At 35.7% G+C, this 24352-nt stretch overlaps 1 pseudogene; it reads right to left on the reverse strand.

Moving 5' to 3' along the window:
- Positions 1–6176: 6176 nt before the first annotated feature.
- LOC133817770 (grpE protein homolog 2, mitochondrial-like) lies at positions 6177–8462 on the reverse strand (annotated as a pseudogene).
- Between the last annotated feature and the right edge of the window lie 15890 nt (positions 8463–24352).

A 24352-nucleotide genomic window follows, 5' to 3' on the forward strand; every position in this document is an offset into this window, starting at 1 on the left:
CATTTCCAACCGACGCAAGTCGATTTAAATGAAGAGATTCCATTATTCCTGAGCAAACAGTCACATAACCTTGTCATAGTGGGAGGGTTTCTAGGAACCTAGTTCTTTATGGTTTGGAAAGTGAAACCAATATGGTTGTTGATGACACTGGTGACGATGATCCGCTGTCTTTCAAACAGGAAATGACTAGCCCTGAAAAGGAACTATGGCTCTAAGCCATCAAACAAGAAATTGAGTCCATGTACTCAAATTTCGTCTGGGATCTTGTGAAAGCACCTAGAGACTTTAAGGCCATTAGGTGCAAGTGGATCTACAAGATGAAATGAGGTGTTGATGGAAAGATCAAAACTTATAAAGCTTGATTAGTGGTGAAGGGTTATACCCAAAGAGAAGGCATGGACTATGAGGAAGATTTTAGTCTGATAGCCATGCTCAAGTCCATTCGCATCCTCCTATTCATAGCAGCCGCTCTCAACTATGAGGTCTGGAAAATGGACATCAAAAAAACTTTTCTTAATTTGAAGCTGGACGAAGTCATTTATATGGATCAACCCAAAAGTAGCTAGACAAGAAGGAAAAGTTTGCAAGTTGAATAGGTCCATTTATCGATTTAAGCAAGCTTCTCGTTCTTGGAACCTTAGGTTTGATGAAATAATCAAAACCTATGGCTTTGAACAAAATATTGATGAGCCTTGTGTTTACCAACTGAAGGCAAATCAAATAGTGGTATTCCTGGTTCTTTATGTAGATGATATCTTACTCATTGGAAACAATGTTAAGAAATTATAAGATGTGAAGAATTGGCTGAGCACTTAATTCCAGATGAAGGATTTGGGTGAAGCAAGTTATGTTCCAGTTATCTAGATCATTAGGGATAGAAAGAACAAACTCTTAGCTCTATCTCAAGCAGCTTACATTGATAAAGTACTTGAAAGTTTCTCAATGACAAATTCCATGAAAGAATGTCTACCATCTCGCCGTTGAATTCATCATTCAAAGAAGCAGTCTCCCAAGAATCATGAAGAGGAAGATGCAATGAGAAAAGTTCCTTACGCATCTGAAGTTGGAAGTCTGATGTATGTCATGTTGTGTACTAGACCAGATATATGTTATTCAGTGAGAGAAGTGAGTAGGTATCAGTCAAACCCAGGACCAGAATATTAGATAGCAGTTAAGCATATGCTAAAGTATTTAAGGCCAATTAGGGATTATATGTTTGTCTACAAGGGTGGTGTTCTGAACCTTGTAGGCTACGTTGATTCAGATTTTCAAACTGATGTCGATGATTGGAAGTCTACTTCTGGAATGGTGTTTACTCTTGAGGGTGGAGCTGTGATATGGAGAAGTGTAAACCAGTCTGCAGTCTCATATTCTACCATGGAGGCTGAGTACATAGTTGCGTCTGAAGCAACTAAGGAAATAGTCTGGCTAAAGAAGTGTTACTCAGATCTTGGTGTTATTCCAGAAATAGATAAACCGCTTGTGTTGTTTTGTGACAACACAGGAGCGATAGCCAACTCGAAAGAACCTCGAAGTCATAAGAGGAGTAAGCATATAGAAAGGAAGTATCACATAATTCTAGAATATGGAGAAGTGAAGGTTATGAAAATTGCATCTGAAGACAATCTTGTGGATCCGTTTACGAAGATACTGCCAGAAGTTATGTTTGATAAGAATATTAAGGAATAGGGATTAGTAGAAATAAGACATTAGTTTCAATTAGTGCAAGTGGGAGTTTGTTGGGGTTTTATTCCCTAATTAAAATCAATTTTCTTTGTAATATCATTTTATTATCAATAAAAGAATAGAAATCAATTTTTGACTTGGTCAATCACTTTGCTCACATGTTTTATTTTCATGATTATTTGTTTAATATAAACTTCTATTAAATCCCAAGCATATAGGTAATAATATTTATAGTGATGTAATTAAAGTGGAATATAAATACGATTATATGTTCAAAGAAATTACTCCTAAGATTAGTCAGTGCATAGGATTTACACTGAATTGCCAGAACATTAGCATAGTAGATATAAGATTGGATGTATTTGTTACATCGGATTGGACCGATATTGACAGTAGATGAGATAAGTTAACTTACCATTATTATCTATTCTAGTCATATCATATAATTGATTGTAATGCCCTAGCTCCAGGGACCGTTACGGTGCGCCTTGTAAACAGTGCTAAACTCGCTAATCGAGTCATTTGGCCAAAATTGTGTAACTAAGTATGATTAGCGGCTTAGGGATTAAATTTTTTTGATAAGATATAACGTTTCATTAAAACGTTTAATATATATACATTGGGATCCCAAAAATATAATTTCAGAGTCTATTACAAGAAAATATTTACAACAGGCCATTCTAGGCGGCAAAATAGGGTTTAACCCTTGTTCCCCTTCAAACCTCGGTCGTGGTGGACGAGCAGCTGCATATGTACACCTCATCACCTAAGCTCTCCAACTCAAGGATGGTCCAACTTTCTTTTGCCTTTACCTGCATCACATAGCACCCGTGAGTCGAAGCCCAGCAAGAAAACTTAATATGCTCATGAACAGCAATAACATGTCATCAAATCATAAGGCACACGCCTAGCAGATATAGCCCTATTCCAGCAGGCAAATGAGTTCTTATAATGTTGAGTATAGCACATCAACCGATGACCGTAATAATCATCTAGGACTTTTAGTCCAAACAAATAGGTGACAGTCGCAAAAGTCACTAATATGGGGACAACACCCTTTAGCCATGTGACGATAGGATCACCAGGGCTTAACTGATAAGTGAGCATCTCACTGACTTTAGCAGGATAGGTGCATGGTGATTAGTCACCAACATAACCTTCCTCATAACTATGGAACAGCATTCCCTAGCCATGTGACAAGCAGTCACCGGGGCTGTATGCCCTGGCTCTGAATAACTAGACTCAGACTAGCCAAGCGCTTATAAGTTCATCGACCTTAGGGTCGGTCCAGCATTAATACCCCATATGAGTCATTCAACACTGATATCGATTAGATCTAATCTTCATTTGGCCTTGCGTTCATGACGCTATGCCATTTCTTACTCTTAGGTTAGTAAAACATGACCAATGTTCAACTCATTGTGAACTTGACTAATAAATCATAGCTTCACAGATGGATCTAACACTGTTGCCAATTCTGACTAATAAGTCAGTGCCATACACAAGTAAGCCATGCAACCAAACATATATCACATGTCCAATATCCATATACAAGGTATTCAACATGCTTACTTAACAAGTACTAGTACAATTAGGATCATGCATAAACACAGAGGCTCAAGCTCTGAACAATAACGTGCCCGATATACAAAGCATGTCCTAATCACATGTTTCTCGTGCATCATATGCATTATATTTAACAATCCAACATGCACCGATAATAGCCATGCATGTCACATATACACAGGGTGCAGTTTTCTTACCTCGGATTCGAGCTAGAAAGATTAAAAGAACGACCCGTGAGAACGATCAACCTTTAGTCCTTTAGCAGTCACCTAATCATAACCAAACATGGGAAATCATTAATAATAATGATCATCATAGGTTTCCAAACCAATATCTAGCCTCCAAGAGATCAATCCAAACTAATCCAAGTAGTAGGGACACTCCCGAGGCCCATAGCTAACTTCCCGGGGTCAAAACGAGCAAACGGGGCAAAAACTGGGCAAGGGCAGCAGCACTAGCACCTTGGGCCGTGGCCCCCAGAGTTCCCTGAAGCAAGGGTCGCAGCGCCCAGCAGGAACAACACCTACACCTGCTTCTTCAAAGTAGGGCCGCGACACCCCAAGAACAGGGATGCGGCCCTCAACTCTAGGCCACTCCCAAACGTATTTTTAACATTCCAAAGCCTCCAAAATCATACCTAAACATTCCCCAATCATCAAAACAAAGTTCCCAAGCTTCCCAATACTCCAAAACCCAAGGTTCAAACGAACTGAAAACTCAACGATTCACAAAATCAATTCAAAGCTTAGAAACTCGGAAAAACTCAAATCTTAAACTTCGATTACCTTCGATTGGGTTGTTTTCCGTCAAATCCTTTGGTTAAGAAGCTTCTAATCTTTCCTAGTATCGCTATGCCTCGATCCTCGCTTGATTCCAACTCCTAGAACTCGAGATTTCTTCAAAAATGCTCAAACGGTAAAACGGACTGTCGAAAGAGAGAACGAGAGGTTTTCTAATCGTACGTTCTATCTGACAACTACTTCAAGCTTAAGTAACCTCAAATAAAACCTAATGCTCAGGGTCCCAAAAATACCCCCAGGGACATTATAGCCAAAACCTCCGAAATTTCACCCTCATCTCAAATATTCCCAATTTATCATCAAATAAACATTTCTATTACCCCAAAATTGGCCGCGTTATGACAAAACCACTAATCCACTAAATATGACCGTCTCATGCCGAATAGCTCGAATATATCTCCATAATAATAAAATCTCATTCACGAGCCAAAATTCCCCTATGATTATAAATACACCCATATGCATGCATTTATCATCATATAATAATATAATTCACATTAACATGCATATGATCATTTAATACCATGATAAATCAATTATGGCCCTCCCGGCCTCCTAATCAAGGTCCTAAACCCTATTAGGAAATTCGGGGTATTACATTGACCATAGGTCAACTCAATCTCAATTATGAGTGGTTAGTATTCTAACTGCTTTTATTATATGAGTTCTTTGATTTGTTCATTACCAGCTTACCATACGGACTAGCCCATACTTACATCTTCGGAACTCAGTATTATAATTGAGTGGGAGTGTTAATCATAGATATGAACATCTATAGCTTCTGATGAAGAAGTGAAACGATGGTTTCCTTTTAGTTTGGTTCAATGTGCTAAATGATAGAGATCTCGTTTAAGTAATTAATATTAGGTTACTGAAATGTCATTTACAAGGAACTATGTGTTTTAAGGATAAAATACAATGAGGGATAAAATAGTATTTTAGTCCCATCTCATTGTAGACCGTCTATAGAGGATTGAGTGAAAATCATGGTTGTAAAAATGGATAATTAATAACGTATCTATAATTGCTATAGAGCGTTCTATGAATTGAAGAGTGCAATTCTGAGTCTTTTGTAGAGTCACGAGGAATTAATAAGTTAGTAAATTTATTTGTTACATTTATGATAACTTATTGGAGCTTGATTTCATAGGCCCATGGTCCCCACTGTACCTTGGATAAAATCACCTAGATAGTCTCAATTAATTTATTTAATCATCAATTAGAATTGTCAAAGTTGACTAGGTCAATTTTTGATAGTTTCACATAGTTATGTATTTTAGAGAAGAAAAGAGATTTTATGACAGATTTATTAATTAAGACAAATTGGTGTCTAAATTAATAAATAAGTTTAAATCAATATTAAAATTATAAATATTAATTTGATAAATGATTTAAATAATTATTTAATTAATTAATTAATAAAAAATAATACAAGCCTTGATTTTAAGTACAGCAGGCTTATAATTAAATGAGAAATTTCACGGGCCTAAAGCCCATGGGAATTTCGACCTAGCACTACTACAAAATTGACATGGGACGATGGTTTTAAACCGTTGTATGGACTCTCATACGTCGGTTCTAATACCGTCGTCCCATGCAATGTCATGCCATGTAAAGCATGAAACAACAGTTTAAATAAAAGCGTCATCTCCCGTCATACATGAGACAATAGTTCCTATACAAACGTTCTCTCTTGTAGTACATGAGACGACAGTTTATGTGTAAACGTCATCCACTGCAGTAAATGAGATGACAGTTCCTACTCAAGTGTCATCCTCCTGCAGTACATGAGATGACAATTTATGTGTAAACATCGTCCCCTGCAATACATAAGACGACAGTTTTGTGGAGACCGACGTCCCATGTAAAATATGATAATTTTTTCATTTCTCTATTTTCAATACTATATTCATTCATAATTTCCTGTGTAATTACAACATAGTTCAAATAGAATCAACAGGCAAACAAAATCAATATAACTCAGTATGTTCAAAATCTAAAAATTGCAAGATCAAAATATAGACTTGGAATAACTATGTAAGTGCTAACTAAAAACTACAATTAGTATATTTTTTAATTATGATTTCAAAAGTTACTCTAGCTATGACTCATCCGTTCAAGAAGCTTGGTTTCCTATTCATTTCGAATTTCATTAATTTCGCCAAGTGTATATGTTTTTTTCCCACCACACTACAAAACACAAAATAAAAAACTAAGTCAGAAATTAAATTCAATATAATTGTAGTTCAATAATAATAAATACAGTTACATTACTAGTTAGCCATAACATGGGTGTCTCATTCAAGAAATATTCATTCACCATCCTTATGATATAAAAGCTGCACTCTACTGACAATGTTTGACTTAAATTAAATGAAAAGCAAAATATTCGAACATCTAACAGTATGTCCCCTGAACTTATAAAAAGTAAAAAACAAGAAACTTCATCTATGAATCATTTGATATTGAGAGGTGTCTTGTGGTGAAGATGATATCATTTACCTCTACAAGTTGTTTTTCTGTCATTTCAACACCCTCTAGAAGTGTTTTTAAAAGTGGAGCAGCCCCAGATGAATCCTTAGATGTGTCAATCTTTGAAAAACTTTCTTTGACAACTGAAGAAGCTCGTCCCAAATTGTCTGCAACATCAAGTAGACTCTTTGCGAAATTCTGCAACAAGATTTCAAGCCATTTGTCAAGCTAAGACTTCAACAAGCGTACCAAACCTACTATTTTGAACAAGGAAACTTTAATGTGAAAATAAGATATATATGCAAATAAGCTTTGGTACCAAACCTGAATGGCAAAGTTTTTCGAGTTCTCTGCTTCACGTCGTGTCCTGTCCATGACATTCTCCATTTCCGCATAGCTTCTGAGGACTTTATCTTGCATTTTCTCAATCTCTTTATGCTTCTGCTTCAAAAGCTCTTCCTTCTCAGCCACAAGTTTCACCAGATCATCTACACTCAAATCCTCGTCGAAATTTGAATCAGAAAATGTTGCCCGTTTAGTTCTTCTCCTTGTTTTCACATTATTAGACATAGTAGACTGAGAATCTGATATAGAACCTGATTCTTTTGTCTGATCAGCAACATCACTCTGCTCAGAGGCGGCTTAACTGGAGACTTTAGCATCTCCATTATTCTCTGAATTACTCCCATGTTCTTTTTCAGAAGTCTCGGGGGACGCAGAAGAAGCAAAACCAAATCTTTGAAAGGGAGAAGAACTCAGATGGAATAGAGACACCTGGCCAGGAGCCAACTAAAGAAGAAGAAAAAACCCAAATTCAATAAATTAGATAGCTTTAAAAATTTCGGAACACAACTTAAATTTTGAAAGCAGAACCCTTTAAACTTCAGCAAACACACTGGTTAGATACATAAGCTAATACAACGGTTAGATACATAAGTAAGATGAAAGTTAATAAGAACCTCAGCTATATAAGCTAAAGTTGTAAATATAACCATAAAACTATATTTAATTAAGCGAACACATTAAAACAAAAAATTAGAAACTAAAAAACTGTACTTCAGACATTGTAGTAATCATGAAGCCTGCACATATACATATAATGTAACAATCTGAAAGAAGCCCAGAAAGCCAATCAAGTATTCCCCTCAGAATTTGTTATTGACATTAATCAAATAAAGGCTCTGATTCATGAGAAGTTAAACTTTTTTAATCTTGAAATAGCATACAACAATATTTTAAATAATTAAAATTGAATAGGAAAAAAGAAAATAAAAATTACATTCTGATTGACAAATCCACTGCAAACCTAAAATCCTAGCAAAACCCTACAGAGAAAATAGTAAAATTAATGAGCTTTTTAGGTACCTTGATGGAGGATTCGTTGACAAGGGAATGAAACTGATTGGAGAGATTCGAAAGGTGGTTAGTTTGTGGAGAAGAGAGGAGCAAGTTGCTCCTGGGGATGGTCCTCCGAGGACTACTGCAGTAACTAAAAATGTTAAAGAAAAAGGCAACAATCTTCTTGGACAACCAGTCTTCTATTCGCCTCTGTAAGAATCTGGTTCATCATGAAAAGACAAAGCATATCGACATTTGTATTTGTTGCAGTGCTATGCACTATTAGATACTAATACAAATGGGCTTAGTGTATTAAATTTGTATGCAAGTGTGATGTTTGTAAGTATTAGATGTGGTGATATGCACTATATTATTGTTGTGTCCCAAAACAATATGATAATACAAATGGGCTTAGTGTATTAAATTTGTATGCAAGTGTGATATTTGTATAGTATTAGACGTGGTGATATGCACTATATTATTTTAGTGTCCCAAAACTATATGATAGATCATACCTAAAATCTCTTAGGCCTCTCATTTTTTGTAGTGATGGTCATCTAGTCAACAACTGAAATTAAGGAAAAACATTAATAAGTGCCAAATTGCAATAGTCACTCCACTGATAAAAACACTGTTTTAGGAGTCCACATATATCTAAATTTGAATACTATCCTTGTAATAGAAGAAAAAATCTACTCTGAAGGCAGCTATTTGAAGTCCAGGCAATTCTACATGGAATTAAATGCAAATGTTACTCAGCAATTTGTAGCAGTTGATAAACATTTTCTTTTGCATAATTTAACGATCATGACTAATAGGAAGAAAGAAAACAATGGTAGTTAAGTGGCAGTACCTGCAAAAATAGTGATGAAAATATCTCTGTAGCTGACATCCCTTGACTTTGGTGATTGCAAATTGTTTGGATAACATTTACTATGTCCATTATTTAACTCAGATGTCAGCAACACGAGGCCATAATATGAAAAAGCATTTCCAAAAAATACAAACCATAAAAGCAAGGTAGACCTAACTAATTTTGGGGAAAGAAGAATTAATAGTGATGAAAATGCCCGTCTTAGAATCTGCTTTCTTAGAAGTTGTGGTTTCATCACCTGCGGGCGGCAGTAAATGTGAATCTTCTTCTTCTGATGGGGTATTCTTTTCTTGTAGCTCAATTTGGTGATCTGAAACAAGAATACCAGGAGGGAGCTTGGTTTTGTTCATTCTTGCTATTTTTTCTAAAACATTGAGTGCTTCATCTATTTTTCCTTTCGAGCATAAAAATCGTGGTGACTCAGGTGCAACCCAATAGAATAGAAGGAGAAGGGATGAAGGTATCGAAGACAGGGCAAGAAGCCATCTCCAACCCAGTGTTGGCATGACAAACTGTAAAGCACACAACATTTTATGATCAAGATGCAAATTCAGTGTATTTATTATCACATATCTAGGCAGTAAAAGACTTGCTGAAGTCGACTAATTAACTTGCACCTTAAGTAATTTATGTTGCTTATCTGGTAGATTTAATGGACTGACATAAACAAAAACTCCCAATATTCTCCATTTTCATAGCAATTCAATTTCAAAATTTTGTGCTCATATCTTTTGGTACAATGATTCGTAATCATTTAGTAAAATATAAACAAGTAGTTAGAGTATAATAAATGGCAAATTTAGTTTAAAATAAAACATTAAGTTAATATAATGCGCAAGAGGATAAGGGCAGAGTGTTCTCAACTCACAACATGAAAAGAGTGGAAGAGGCAAAAAGAGCTTAAACAAAGACAACCAATCTAATTAAATTTTGTGAGCAGGGAACTAAAAATGTGCTGATTACATAATTTGGTCAAAAAAAAAATCATAATCCTTGGAGGCACCCTAAAAGATTCTATTGTGTTGACCGATCCAAGTCTTTATGATTATATATTTTTTATCATATAAAAAAAACTACTTTTCTAAAAGCATCAGATCATGAAGCAAAATGGCATGCCAAAAGCATAGAGACATATCGAAATGAGAGCACAGCCATTCTCTAAAATGTTTAATTTGTCACAGAAAAAGAATGAACTGGCTGAAAACAATGTTGCTGAATGCATAATTTTTTTTAATGATTGAGAGGGTTATTCCAATCTGATGTCAAATGTCAAAGTCTAAGGAAGAATAAGAACCAAAGCATTTTCACAACCCTTAAAAGGTGTTGAATAATGTTCGGCCAAACCCAAGTCTTAAATCATACTACTGTCCTTTTAAAAAATCTTCTAATCTATTCAGCATAAGGGCTGAAGATCCTTTATGTCTAGAACATTACTTTAGCAAACCTGGGAAATACTACATATGCCGACGTTCTTGAGACGACAATAGAAGTAGAGAGGTTGCAGGCTAATGTAAGTAAAGAGGAAGCCAGTAAGCCTGAACCTAGACAATAGAATCAACCTCAGACCAGTCGGAACAACAACTATAATGGCAACAATTAGTCAGGCAACAACGGTAACGGTCAGAAGAGAAGGCATCCTGACAATAAGCAATCTGACAGCGATAAAAGGGCACGAACAAATAATGGGGGAAATAGGCCGGGCTACGTGGAATACCCGCCATGTGCTAAGTGCCAGAAGAAACATCTTGGAGAATGCCGCGCAAACACCAAGGAATGTTTTAACTATGGTCAGGAAAAGCACCGGAAGAGAGATTGTCCTCAGCGCAAGTCAGAAGGAAAGAAGGACGACAAGATGGTTCTTGCTAGGGTTTTTACCTTAACCCAAGGAGAGGCTGATGTTAGCAATAAGGTGGTCACAGGTCAGGTTTCTATCCTCAATAACTTATGTTCTGTATTATTTGATTTGGGAGCCACTCATTCATACATCTCGTTAGGAATGATAGAAAAACTAGACAAACCTTGTGAAAGATTTAGAACTAGGTTTGTAACCGACTTGCCTTCAGGCAAAGTAGTTCTATCATCACGGATAGTCCGAGGCGTACCGATCAAGATTGAGGACATAGAACTAGAAGGAGACCTGATAGAACTAGTGATCAAGAACTTTGACGTAATACTAGGCATGGATTGGCTAGCACGGCATGGCGCAACCATCGACTGTAAACGCAAGAAGGTGATGTTTGAGACTCCTGACGGCCAGAGACTATGCTTCATGGGACAAACTTCAGGATTACGCACCCCGTTAGTATCATCTCTCAAAGCTCAGAGAATGATGGAGAAAGGATGTCAAGCGTTCTTAGCCAACATCACAAATGTGGAAAAGGAGACACTACTTAAGGTTGGAGACGTCCGCGTTATACGAGAATTTCCAGAGATATTTCCCGATGACTTGCTAGGATTACTGCCAACTCGGGAGATTGACTTCATGATAGAATTAGTACCGGGCACCGAGCCTATCTCTAAGGAACCATACCGGATGGCACCTACGGAACTCAAGGAGTTAAAGACGCAGCTACAAGAACTCCTAGACTTGGGTTTTATTAGGCCGAGTCATTCGCCATGGGGAGCTTCGGTGCTATTTGTGAAGAATAAGGACGGAAGTATGCGGATGTGTATAGACTATCGCGAGCTAAACAAGGTAATGATTAAGAACAAGTACCCGCTACCTCGGATCGACGACTTGTTTGATCAACTCCGAGGAGCGACTGTATTTTCAAAGATTGATTTACGGTCCGAGTATCATCAGCTGAAGGTAAAGGGAGAAGATATTCCTAAGATAGCCTTTAGGATTCGTTATGGACATAACGAGTTCTTGGTTATGTCCTTTGGTCTTACCAATACAGCAGCCGCGTTTATGGACTTGATGAATAGGGTCTTCAAAGACTACTTAGATAAATTCGTCGTTGTGTTCATCGACGACATTTTAGTATACTCCAAGGATGAAGTAGAGCACAAGGAACATTTGAGGTTGATCTGGACGCGATTGAAGGAGCATCAACTCTACGCCAAGTTCAAGAAATGCGAATTTTGGCTTTCGCAAGTGGCGTTCCTCGGGCACATTATATCGAAAGACGGAGTTGCAGTAGACCCATCAAAGGTAGAGAACGTGAAGGATTGGCCCAGACCAAAGAACACATCTGAAGTAAGAAGCTTTCTACGGTTAGCAGGTTATTATAGGAAGTTTGTAGAGGGCTTTTCAAAGATATCCACTCCACTCACCAAACTAACCCGGAAACAAAAAAGATTTAACTGGAATGATAAGTGTGAAGAAAGCTTCCAATTGCTTAAGAATAAGCTTTGCTCAGCTCCAGTACTCTGTGTACCGACACCCAACGATAAGTTCGTAGTCTACTACGATGCATCAAAGCAAGGATTGGGTTGCATACGGATGCAAAATGACAAGGTGATAGCCTACGCCTCACGACAATTGAAGGAGTACAAGCAGCGCTATCAAACTCATGATATGGAGTTTGCAACGGTGGTCTTTGCATTAAAAATCTGGCGCCATTATCTTTACGGAGAATGGTGCGAGATTTATACGGACCACAAGATTTTAACATACTTCTTTACTCAGAAAGAACTCAACATGAGGCAGCGTAGGTGGTTAGAATTAGTGAAGGATTACGACTGTGAAATCCTATACCACCCGGGGAAGGCGAATGTAGTTGCCGATGCGCTTAGTAGGAAAATTTATGGGAATTTAGTAGCTTTATCCGGAATAGAAAAGCCGCTTCAGCAGGAACTTATCAGTGCCAGAATAGAAACAGTTGTAGGCAAGCTGGCTAACTTGTCTATCCAATCGAATCTGCTAGAGGATATACGAATTGGTCAGTGACATGACGACACACTAGCAGTACATATGGATGCAGTCAGAGAAGGCAAGGCTACAGATTTCTCAATATCTAGCCAAGGTTTATTGAGATATAGGAATCGGGTATGCGTGCCGAATGATCAAAGTATTAAGAAGACGATTCTGGAAGAAGCGCACAGTACCCCATACTCAGTTCACCCAGGGTCAACCAAGATGACTCATGATGTTAAGGCAGTATATTGGTGGCCAGGAATGAAGAAGGACATAGCGGAGTTTGTATCTAAATGTCTTATATGCCAACAAGTGAAAGCAGAGCATCAGCGACCTGCAGGCTTATTGCAACCGCTTAGCGTACCAGAATGGAAGTGGGACGATCTAGCTATGGACTTCGTGACGGGTTTGCCAAGGATGAATAAGTAGCATGATTTTGCTTGGATAGTAATAGATAGACTAACTAAGTCAGCTCATTTCCTGCCTGTTAAGACTTCATACACGGCAGACCAATATGCAGTCATCTATATCCAAGAGATAGTACGGTTGCATGGAATTCCCAAGACAATAGTGTCAGATAGAGGATCGATGTTTACATTGAGATTTTGGGGAAGTTTACAGCAAGCTATGGGTACTAAGTTAAGTCTTAATACAGCTTTTCATCCTCAGACAGACGGGCAGTCCGAGCCTATGATTCAGATTTTAGAGGATATGCTACGCGCGTGTGTACTTGATTTCGGAGGATCGTGGAATAAGTACTTGCCGTTGATAGAGTTCTCCTACAACAATAGCTACCAGTCAACGATCAGGATGGCACCTTATGAGTTTCTATATGGAAGAAGGTGCCGATCACCATTGTAGTGGGACGAGGTAGGAGAAAGGCAGCTTCTAGATCCCGAAGTTGTTAGACAAGCTCAAGAAGCGGTAGCGCTTATTAGATAGCATATGCTTGCTGCTCAAAGCCATCAGAAAAGCTATGCAGATGCCAAGCGACGCGATGTGGAATTCCAAGTTGGAGAAGTCTTCCTGAAGATATCTCATATGAAAGGTGTCAAGCGGTTTGGGAAGAAAGGCAAGCTTAGTCCCCGGTTTATAGGTCCTTTTGAGATATTGGACAAAGTGCGAGCAGTTGCGTATATACTAGCCCTACCGCCAGTTCTAGCAGATAGTCACAAGGTGTTCCACATCTCGATGCTACGCATGTATGTGTCAGACCCATCTCACGTCCTTAAGTACGATACGATAGCACTCCAGAAAGACTTGAGTTACGAGGAAAGACCGGTTAGCATCCTGGATAGGGGGATGAAGTAGTTACGGTCCAAGAGCTTTCCGATAGTCAAAGTCCTATGGAGTAATAGTTCTGAACGAGAGGCAACGTGGGAGTTGGAGGAGGACATGCAAGGCTGGTATCCGGAGTTATTTGGTAAGTAAATTTTGATGACGAAATTCTTTTTAGTAGGGGAGAATTGTAGAGTCCAAAGAACTTCACTTAGTTAGTTAGATAGTAGTATAATAGTAATAATAGTATCATTGTTATGACTGTGGATTTTTGGTTCAGACCGGGATTTATTTGGACACTCATAGTAACACTTGTAAACTTTCTAAGTTTAACCTATAGTTTAAGAATATTAATTTTAACCTAAGGTTTGATTAATATGACTGATATTGAGGGTAATATTTATTATATTATAAGGTTTAGATAAGACTCAATAAGATAATAGCACATGTCATGTGTATGTTTAATAATGATTAAGTATTTTAAGGAATAAATTTATTAAGGTTAAAATTTGAATATCCTAGGGTCAGTCAGCAGCTTTGAAAACGTTATAGGGCTTAGTCAAGGTTGTTTACTCAATTCAAATTAAGCGAAAAATGTATAATTTCATGTTTAAATATTCACCGTATGCCGATATATCGCAGCTATAGGGGGCGATATATCGCAGTACGGGGATACGAAAAACACGAAACGTCGCACGATTGCCTCAGGCATACTGGCCTAGGCGATATATCGCCCCCTTCAGGGCATTTTGAAAATGTTCTCCATTCAAATCTTCAACCTCTTGATAAGTCCAGCATCTTTCTGAACGAGTATTCAGCCTCTGCTGAACAATAACTCAAATATTTTTCATTTAAAAATCCATTATGTTTATTCAAGTTAAATGAAGATCTTTTCATTCCTAAACTCTATAAATAGGACCTAGTACCCAGCCATTTATTCATCTATTAAGCTAATTTCAGAGACTGCAAGTTGCTAGGTTATTGTGAGAGTGTAAACACTTGGGTTGGGGATTATTAGCTTGATCATTATAAGCTTACAAAACACTTGGGAAGTAAGGTTTATAGCATTTCGGTTCAAGGTTTAGATTGGCTATATAAGCATTCAAGGTCATTTGGTATTATTTTCTTTAAGTTCTTATAGTCTTCTACTCAGCATTCTAACCTTATTCTTTATTCTTGGTTAGGAAATCTAAGAACTTGCACATAAGTTTTTGGTAAGTATATTCTCAATGGTATAGTTCTTCCATTCTTTTCATCTCATTCTCTTTAGTATACTCACCCTTCCATTTATGGTTTTTAGGAGTGTTCCAAAGTCCCAAATCTGTTCTCATATCCCGATAATTTTTGGTAAGGAAAATAGGATAGGATTTATGTGTTATATGATTTTATATGTTATCTTATGATTTTGTATTATGTAATATGCTATGTTAAGTATGTTTGTAGACTTGGGCATATGACCTATACAACTAACAAGCCCCAATAAATTATGGGCATATGACTTGCTTAGCTAGCAAGCTCCACTAATCTAATGGGCATGTGACTTGTTTAGTTTATGGGACCCCAAGTAATAATGGCCATTATAGTATGTATGTGACATATGTGTTATGATATGTTTTATGTTACATTATGAATTTTATGTATATGGTTTATATGTTAGATTTTCCTTGCTGGGTATTAGGCTCAATCCTTTTTGTTTATATGTGCAGGAAAATAGCTTTAGTGGCGGGAAAGGTTCTTGGAAGCTTGGGGATGTGTGTTGAGGCGGAATGGAATCGAAGGGCCGAGAGTTCGATTCGTGGATGACGTTTCTTTATTTATGGTTTTATGTGTATTTTTTCCGCACTTTATTATGTAATCCCTTTTTAATTACAATTATGTTATGTTTTGATTTTAAAACAATGGGATCCCATATCCTACTTTGAGTTTTATGTAAGTTTAACATTTGTTTTTACAAGTTTTTAATAAAGTTATGATCATTTCACTTGTAAGTGTTATTAAGGATTAGTGTCTATGTATAGTTTTTGTTAATGGTCCAAAGTCTAGAGTAGTTGGGTCATTACAGTTGGTGTCAGAGCAACGGTTCCTTCGCATGAAGTTCTCTGCGATACACACACTCAAAGCTCCGAATCTGACCACCAAGTAAGTATTTAAGTTATAGTTACTTTGCTTATGTGTATAGCTAATGATTTTTAGTATTTATGTTTTTAGTTAAGTATGAACGGAGCATTAACTTTGAGGATATCCGAGCCATTAAGGCTTTAAAGAGAATAAGAGAACCAAGAAACACCATAGGAACACTAGAGAGAATCACTCGGAGATTGCTTTTGTTCCACCGAGAGATAGGTCACCTTCAAGAATCTAAGCAAATCATGATGAGAGCAACAGAGCAATATGTTTTATTAATTAGACTAGTTAGAGATTTCCATCCCGTAATTGAAGCCTTAGAGGAAATATGGGAAACCACAACAAGAAAAAAGGGCTTTTACTTCGGTTTTTAAGCTGGATTTACTTCGGTTTTCGCTAAAATTCGCAACCGCAGTAGTTCGGAGCGAAGTAAAAAGTAGTTAAAAACCGAAGTGAAAAATAGGCTTTCTACTTTGGTTATTATGAAAAAACCGAAGTAGAAAGTAGGGATTGTACTTCGGTTTTTACATAATAACCGAAGTAGAATCCCCACTTTCTACTTCGGTTATTATATAAAAACCGAAGTAGAATCCCCACTTTCTACTTCGGTTTTTACATAATAACCGAAGTAGAAAGCCCTCCCCCCCTTTTTTAATAATTATTTCTAATTATTTTTAAATGGCCCATTCTATTTTTATTTTTATTTTTTTGCCCTAATTTTTTTTAAATAGTCTAATTATGTGAATTTATAGTTATATATATTTTTACAATTAGAATTGGTTTATTTTCATTTAATTTATAACAGAAATAAAAATCACAAAATTTATACACTTAGAATTAAAATTCTTATAAAATTAAATATTTATACATTCATATATACATTCACATAATTGTAATTAAGTAAAATAGCCTAAACATTTATATATACATTCACATAAAACTAAAGGTATGTATAAACAAAATAGTCTTACTAATAAATTTAAGTCATTAATCGACTTAACTATTCTTGTTGGATTGGCAAGATGTCCTCCCGACCCTTGGCGACAATTTGACTACTAGTAACTTTGTCATTTAGATCATTCTACGAAACAAACCAATGATAGTTTAAATTAGTAACTTGTAACAACACTTAAAAAAATTTCCTACTTTGCTTTAAAACACGTACAACTCTTTGTTCAATTTTGTTGTCCAAATTATCTTCGACAAGAGTCTTCTTCATTTCTCGCGCTCTTATCCAAATTTCATTTCCATCTACATCTTCCACTCCTAGTTCTTTTTTCTAGGACATCAAACATAATTGAAGTTTAATTATTAAATTTTCCTAAGTCTAACAAAATTTTGGCAGCATAACAACTGTATTTTAACATCTCCAAAAATTTAAAAACCTGTAAATAACACAGAAAATATCTCGACATAGTGTGCGAATTGAAAAAGGAAAACAATTAATAAAATCTATAAAAAAATTGGCAGAGTTTCCTTTGTTTTTGTAGCATATACCAATTTTATAGTTATATATAAATTCAACACAAACAAACACAAAATCAACATACATAATTCCATCCTTATATCACCGCCAACAAAAAATTTCCCAGAACCTACTTCACTAAAGTAAAACATGCATGATTTAACTCTAATTTTATAAATAAATATTGCAATAGTAATAAATAAAATTTAAAGAGTACTCACCTCCAATATTACTCTTGAAGCCACCCAAAATCAATACCAAATTGGCAACTAAATCAACAACCCTACTAAAAAGCTTAAACAAAAACAAATAAAAATCAATTACATAATTAATTAAACTAGTTACATAATCATCAAACAACATATCAAGCTAGCTAGTTATAGAAAATAAAAAACAAATGTCACTAATAATCCAAACATTTCAAGTTCTAACATTGGCAACAACATTACCTATTGAAGATATGTTTAGAAATTTAAATAGCAAGTCACAACAATTTTTAAATTTTACTAATATATATATAATTAATAACATTATATAAAATAGCAAAATAAATAAAAAAAAATATAACACAAATATACTGAAAAATAAGTATTAAATTCAGAATAATATAAAAAAAAATTAACACAAACAAAGTTTTAAGGTAACAAACCTTCTTTGATGCTCAAAATAACCTCTAAATCAAATATTAGCAACTCTAAAACCTATATATAATAAACACATTATATCCATAAGAAATAAAATCTAAAAATAATATAGAAAATAAAAAAAATCATACAAACAAAGATTTAGTGATTCATACCTTTTTTGAAGCTCAAGAACTTATTTTAATGTAAGAAAACCAGTCAAAGTCCAATAACAATATCCATTTTCGAACACTAAAAATACCCACACCCAAAGTCTTTATTTTCTCCTCCAAAAATAAAAATAGAACTAATATTTCTATTTTTAAGTAAGAAAAATGGTTTCAAATGGTAAAAAAAACATAAAAAAGGGTATATTTGGTGAAACCCTCATGGGCGTACGACAACAATGGAGGTTTTCTGGGTTTGGCGTTTGGGATTTTTGCTTCAGAGAGACGAATGAGGGGCGGGAGCAATATATTAAGGGTATTAAAACTCTTTTACTTCTGTTCTTATATAAAAATCGAAGTAGAAAGGGTACTTTCTACTTCGGTTCTTGTATAAGAACCGAAGTAAAAGCCTTCAGGGCCATGTTTGGTTTGCTCCACTTTTCATTTCGGTTTTTTCATAAAAACTGAAGTGAAAAGCCCCAATATAGTGTGCAAACCAAACATGGCCCTTGTCTATTTTCTATTTTAACTTCATTTTTTTTAAGAAACCGAAGTAATAGCCTTTTTTTATGTACTAAAATTCTCAAAAGCGAAGTAAAAACCCATTGAAAGGCTTTTACTTCAGTTTTTTTATATTCTATGTGTAAAAACCAAAGTAAAAGCCTATATTTCTAGTAATGAACAATGGATGATGAGGATGAACTGCCAGCAGCAATGCGATATTACTTTCTTCTAATTCGGTTCACTTCAAAATCTGAATTTCAGTTTATAAATGAGCAAAAACATAGGATTTTTACGAACCTTCCTAGAGGACATTTTGAGGCACATGATAATGTAGATTATGAAGAATTGGATGATGATATGCTAGATGAAGGATCGGATGTAGAAGATCCTGATTTTTAGAATAGTTAGTTTTTCACTGTTTGTTTTATTTATTTCTTTGTTTTATGGTTGTAATAAGTGAAAAAAAACTTATTTTTTTTTCCCAAATGAATATCATGTTATTTTGTTATCATGTATGAGTTTGGTCTGATTTTATTTCGCAATCATAATAATTAATAAATAAAATAAATAATGACTAAGTTCGGTGAGGGTGGATACAAATCAATGAACCAAGTTTCTATATTGAGAGTTAGGGGGCCATAGTAGTGGGAACGATTTTACTGATCCCAGCCCTCCCTCAATATGGTTAACTTTGGAACTAAGATGAGTTTCGAGCCTGAGAATTAAGTCATATAGGATAATTAGAAACAAACTTAGAAAATAAAGATGGCTTGTTTTTCTAAGTATAGAAACCCATTCTAAATAATAAATAAAGACTTATACAATTTTTTTCATAAGAAGTCATAATAAATAGGTCCGAGATATGTTTGTTTTAGAATAAGTTTTTGCCTTAGAGCCTATTAGGTAAAGTTCTAACATGCTTCTTTCAACTGTTAGAACTCTGCTACGATGTCGCTCCGAAGATCTGCACGCACCAACGGAAACGCCTCCAACGCTGTTCCAGCGACCAATGACGCCCCTCCAGTTCGCAGAAGGGGAGTGCGTGCTACTGCTAGCCGCAACGCGCTTGTACCGTCAGCTGACAACACTATGGAGATCGCCAGACTACGACAGCAAGTCGAGGAAATTTTGCAACAACAACGCCAACAGACTCAGACCCAGCCAACATGTAAATATAGCCTGATGTAGACTTTCTGCTATCTTGGCACCCAGTGAAATCAGAATCAGATTCAGAATACCCTACAACCTCAAAATGATCTGATTTCTTATATGTGAACATGTAACATTTTGTTCACTAAAGATACCTCATATCCCTCTTGGTTGCTATCCAATGGTCCATATCAGGGTTGCTTAAATATCTTCCTAACATTCCAACAATGTAGGCAATATTCGAATGCGTACAAACTTGAGCATACATCAGACTCCCAACAGCTGATCCATAGGGAATCTTTTGCATTTCCTGAATTTCAAGATTACTTTTAGGGCACTGACTAATACTGAATTTGTCTCCTTTAGCAATAGGGGTATCACCTGGTCTACAATCTTGCATGCCAAATATTTTGAGTAATTTATTAGTATAGCTCTTTTGTGATAATCCAAGAATACCTCGAGAACGATCTCGATGTATCTGAATTCCTAATACAAAAGAGGCATCCCCAAGATCTTTCATCTCAAAATGCTTAGATAGAAATCTCTTGGTTTCATGCAATAAGCCTATATCATTAGTGGCAAGAAATATGTCATCGACATATAGAATCAGGAATATATACTTACTCCCACTGAACTTGTGATATACATAATCATCAACAACATTCATCTCAAAACCGAATGAGATAATTACTTGGTGAAATTTGTGATACCACTGATGAGAAGCTTGCTTGAGTCCATAGATGGAGTTTGTCAATTTGCAAACCATATTCTTTGGGTCTCCTGACACAAAGTTTTCTGGTTGCACCATATAAATTGTCTCGTCAATGTCTTCCTTGAGAAATGCAGTTTTAACATCCATCTGATGTAGCTCAAGATAAAGGTGAGCAATAAGTGCCATTGTTGTTCTAAAAGAGTCTTTAGTATAGCCTCTATCTACAAGACGAGCTTTATACCTCTCCACATTACCATTTGCATCACTCTTGGTTTTAAATATCCATTTACAACCAATTGGTTTTGCATCATCTTGTAATGGGATAAGTTCCAAAACTTTATTTTCTTGCATAGACTTATACTCTTCTTTCATGGCATCAATCAATTTTTGAGAGTTATAACTTTTAATGACCAGATGAAAATTGATTGGATCATCTTCCATCATTCCCTTGTCATCCTCATGTTCTTGAAGAAATAGAACATAATCATTCGAAATAGCATTTCTTCTTTCTCTTGTGGACCTTCGTAATGGCTCTAGTTCTTGAGGTTATTGAGTTTGTTCTTCTGGAAAAATTACTTTATCTTGAATTGGGGGTTGTTCAACATTGTCTTGTTGAGGTTCTGGATTCATTTCTTGAACAATGATAGGTGTAGAAGCCTGAACATTGTCAAAAACGATAGTAGGAACTCAGTTTAAACTCAATTCCTCCTCAAAAGCAATGTTTCTAACCTTATTTCTCCCCCCAAACTCAACATCCTCAAAAAATGTTGCAGTTCCCATCTCAAAAATATTTTTAGTTGTGGGATCATAAAACTTATAGCCCCTAGATCACTCAGAATAACCAATAAAGTAGCTGCTCACTGTTTTGGAGTCCAATTTCTTTTCGTGTGGCTTATAAGGCCTTGCCTCAATTGGACATCCCCAAATGTGAAAGTGTTTTAGACTAGGCTTTTGACCTGTCTAAAGCTCATAAGGTGTTTTTGCAACTGCTTTAGTTGGTACTCTATTCAGAATGGAAGCTGCTGTCTTTAATGCTTCTCCCCAGACAGACTCAGGTACGGTAGAATGAGCAATCAAACTTCTTACCATACCCTTAAGAGTCCTATTGCATCTTTCAGCAACGCCATTCATGCTAAGTGATCCTGGTATTGTGTACTGTGGGACAATACTGCATTCCTTTAGGAATTTAACAAATGGTCCTAGGCGTTGTTCACCTGAGCCACCATATCTACCGTAGTACTCACCACCACGATAAGATCTGACATTTTTAATCATTTTGTTGAGTTGAATCTCAACTTCAGCTTTATAAGCTTTGAACACATCCAGAGACTGGGACTTATCATGAATGAGATATAGGTACCCATAATGTGAGTAATCATCCATGAATGATATGAAATATTATTAACCATTCCATGATGTTACAGGGAATGGCCCACAAATATCTGTATGAATCAATTCTAAGACATCTGAAGATATAGTGGCACCTAATCTCTTAGTTTTAGTCTATTTTCCCTTGATACAATCGACACAAACATCAAAGTCTATGAAGTCAAGAGATTCTAAAATGCCATCAGACATAAGGCGCTCAACTCTACCTTTTGAGATATGACCTAAGCCCTTATGCCATAATGACGCTGAATTTTCCTTATTTAATTTGCGTTTAGTACCACGTGATTCCACATGCAAGGTTTCACTATACAATGCAATTGTTTCTAGTAAATAAAGGCTGTCATATGCATTCAAGTAACCAGCTCCAACAACATTTGAATCTAAAGACAAACTAAACTGATTGTTTCCAAAAGAACAACAATATCCAAATTTGTCCAACAAAGAAACATAAACTAAATTCCATCTAAAAGACGGTATAACAAAAGTTTCTTTCAAATCCAGATAAAAACCAGCTCCTAACAACAACCTAAAATGCCCAATTGCTTCCACTTCCACCGATTTTCCATCGCCCATGAAGTTGTGTCTTTCACCATCAATTAGCTTTCGGTAGCTCAGGCAACCCTGCATAGAAACACTTATGTGAGTAGTAGCACCAGAATCTATCCACCAAGTGTTCCTAGGTACTGAAGCTAAATTAACCTCATAATAGACCAAAGTAAGAATCATACCTTTCTTTGCATGCCATGCGTGATACTTGGCACAATCTTTCTTCACATGTCCAGGCTTGTTGCAAAAGTAACAACCTTTTGAATCCTTCTGTTGTTTCTTTTGGGCTGGAATTTAGCAGCTTCATTCTCAGATTTCCTTTTCTTGCCCTTATCCTTAGAGGCAGTGGCCAAGTGAGCACTTTCAATCTTATCCTTTTTTAACCTTTCTTCCTCTTGCACACAATGAGAAATGAGCTCATTAAGAGTCCATTTCTCCTTTTGAGAGTTGTAACTAATTTTAAATTGGTTAAACTATGCAGGAAGAGTTAACAAAACCATAAGCACAAGCACATCATCAGAAAGCTCAATCTTAAGTGTCTTAAGCCTTGAGACAATATGATGCATTTCCATAATGAAATTCCTTACATTTCCTTGACCCTTATACTTCATGGTCATCAAAGAACCTAGAAGTGTTGTTATTTCAACCTTATCGTTTTTAGCAAAACGTTCCTCAATTTGTTCAAGGAAATTCTCGGCCTTAGTAATCCCTTCGGATTATGTGCCCCAAAAGGCTTCTGGGATGTTGGGTTTCATAATCATTAAACTCATGCGATTTGAATGATCCCACCTCTCAAAATCCGTTTTCTCATCACGGGTCCTTTCCTTAGTGAGAGGTGCAGGTTGTTCATCCCTTAATGCATGGTCTAAATCATCCGAAAATTATAAGTAAGTTAATTTTCGAGTCCTTGAAATTGGTCCCATTAACCATAGGAATAGAATTGATATTATCAGATATTGAGGCAGCAGAAGATGAACTAACTGAATATAGAACAAAACAATCTCACATCAATATGCATATCAAACAATAAATTCAAAATTTTGTTAATCCCATCTCAAGATACCAAGCACAACATTAATATTAAAGTCTTTGGGACAATAATATTAATTGTAACGATACTCTTGTTGTAGCAATCAAACATTGACAATAAATTATGTCAAACAATAAGTCAATCTTATAATTGTCACATATTGTTCACACAAAATACCTTATAATTGTCACACATTTATTATCACAGGTGTGTATGAAATTCAACAAAATATTCACTTACCTTTGGGTCAGTTATTATATGCATAAATTACAAACACACAAGCATCTTGATATTTTAAATAAATTAATTTACACAAAAAATATCACTTTGGCAACATATTGTTTCAATTAATCTATTCAGAATATTAGACATCCTTAAGAAAATCCAACACCAAAATTTGATTTTAATTGTTTAAGCCAAAATATATATTATAATAATAATGAATATATAAAATTGTAGAAAAATCAAACAAATTATATCTATGACAAAATGTATTATTATCTATGATAAACTGTATATAAGAGGCAAACGAATACCTGATGCCGTCGTATATATGATAATTCATAATTTTGTAAGAAAAAATCATGTCAACTATATTAATAAGAAAGCTTACATGTACCTATTACATGTACCATATATACCATGACATGAATACCTCATCTATTGAATCATATAATTAATATTTTAATGGCTCATACAGAACAGACTTATCAATGACAAAAGAAATCATATATCTATTAAAAAAAAAACTAAATCTATATAAACAAATC

Source organism: Humulus lupulus, chromosome 2, assembly GCF_963169125.1.
Source record: "Humulus lupulus chromosome 2, drHumLupu1.1, whole genome shotgun sequence".
Classification (NCBI taxonomy): domain Eukaryota; kingdom Viridiplantae; phylum Streptophyta; class Magnoliopsida; order Rosales; family Cannabaceae; genus Humulus; species Humulus lupulus.